The sequence below is a fragment of the Arachis duranensis genome, chromosome 1 (genome assembly GCF_000817695.3).
Source record: "Arachis duranensis cultivar V14167 chromosome 1, aradu.V14167.gnm2.J7QH, whole genome shotgun sequence".
NCBI lineage: Eukaryota > Viridiplantae > Streptophyta > Magnoliopsida > Fabales > Fabaceae > Arachis > Arachis duranensis.
The window spans coordinates 38,378,045-38,380,425 of NC_029772.3; positions in this window are offsets into that span (position 1 = coordinate 38,378,045).

A 2,381-nucleotide genomic window follows, 5' to 3' on the forward strand; every position below is an offset into this window, starting at 1 on the left:
TTTAGTAGATATACATGGGTATACTTTCTGAAGCAAAAATCAGAAGCATGTGATGTCTTTAAGACATTCAAGGCGTTTGTTGAAAAACAAAGTGGCTGTAAAATCAAAATTCTCAGAACAGACAGAGGAACAGAATATCTTGCATGTTCATAATACTTTAAGCAACACGGAATTCAACACCAACTAACAACTAGATACACTCCTCAACAAAATGGAGTTGCTGAAAGAAAGAATAGAACCATCATGGAGATGGTCAGATGCATGCTCAAATCAAAACAAATGCCTAAAGAGTTTTGGGCAGAAGCAGTCGCAACAGCAGTTCATATTTTAAACAGGTGTCCAACAAAAAGTGTTCGTGATAAAACTCCAGAGGAAGTTTGGAGTGGAAAGCGGCCTTCCATTCATCATTTCAGAGTCTTTGGGTGTATCGCTTATGCCCACGTACCAGATCAATTAAGGAAGAAGTTAGATGACAAAGGCGAGAAGTGTATCTTTATTGGCTATAGCACAGACTCAAAAGCATACAAGTTGTACAATCCAGAAACAAAGAAAGTGATCATCAGCAGAGACGTGACGTTCGACGAGAAAGCCATGTGGGACTGGAATACAAAGATAGAAAAGCAGTCGATTGTAATTTCAAATACATGTGATGATAATGAAGAAAGACAACCAGACACAATCGAACAACCAGAATCATCTAGAAGACCTCAAAGAGAGTGGAGACTACCTGCTAGATTAGCAGATTATGAAGTTGGCAATGACAACGATCCGTCCGATGAAGAAATCAAAAACTTTGCTCTATTTTCAGATTGTGAGCCGTTGAACTTTGAAGAAGCCTTTAAAGACAACAATTGGAAGAAAGCAATGGATGAGGAGATTCATGCCATTGAGAAGAATGACACATGGGAGCTGACAGATTTACCAACAGATAAGAAGCCAATTTGAGTAAAGTGGGTTTACAAGACTAAGTACAAACCCAATGGCAAAGTTGATCGTTTCAAAGCAAGATTAGTTGCAAAAGGATACAAACAAAAACCGGTGATCGAGTATTGTCCAACTGAAGAACAAGTTGCTGATATATTTATAAAGCCATTAAAGATCGAGTTATTTTACAAATTGAAGAAGATGCTTAATTCTGCAAGTTTGATTTAAGGGAGGCAATGTTGATTAAAATTTTAAATCAACTTGCATGGACTAGAATCTTCATGAAACATGGTTAAAGAATTGAAGAAGAAAAGTTTGAGTTGAAAACAATAATCATCTATTTACTAGAAGATGTTGAAAATTTGGAGAATAACCAAGAACATTCAAGAGAGTAGTATAACTACAACATTCTACAATAATGAAGAAGTTCAAAATCAAATTGAATTGGAATTGAAAGGAAGTTGCACTCATCACCTCCATACTAGAAGAATCATGAAGTGCATTGAAAGGTTCAAGATTGATGACTAAGCTTAATGAAGAATTTTCAAGATATGCTAGAAATTACTTATTTGAATAGTCAAAGGAAGAAGCAAAGTTGGATAAGTATGTGTATTAAGAAGTTAGTAGAATCATGAACTTTTAGTATGAAACTTTGCCTATATAAAGGCATATATGCCTTATGTATTTTGTGTGTTCAATAATGAAATGTGTATGTTTTGAAATGTGAAAATTCTCTCCCTTGTTTTATGAGTGTTAGTGAGTTTGAGAGATAAAAAATATAATAGTGTCATTTATATGAGTGAGTGATCATAGGGCCAATTAGTTGTGGGTATTCTACTTACATAACTTTTTTATTTTTTCAAAAGAAATAGTTATATATGTAGCATAGAGAGAATAAATAGTTAAAAAACAACTTTTTTATTTTTGCTCATTGATATACTAATTATAACCCTAATATATAAGCAACTCGTAGGAGACAGCAATTTAATGGCCGTTTCTTTGTCTTTACCATTTTTGGCCTTGATGACCTTTATTTAATTAGTTTTGGTTTTACTATGCGACATATTTATTTCGGGCCTCTTATATTACAACATGATTAAAGTTTAATTATTGATCATTTAATATATTGTGGTATATATTTTTTTAATTATAAAATAATAATATTAAAAAAATAAAAAATAACTAAAACTTATCTTATTTAATGTTTATTAATTATTATAATAATTAATAAATATTAAATAAAATAAATTTAAATTATGTTTGACTAATTATTTTTGTTATCAAAACATTTGCGATTATAAAAATCCAACAAGGTCCACTTAGTTTATGTTGTATTAGATTTGCCCGTTAAAAACAATGTTACATGTATACTAAAATTAATAACTAAAATCAGTTATCAATATAAAATATATATTAAAATATAAATATACATTAAAAATAAATTAAATAATATATAT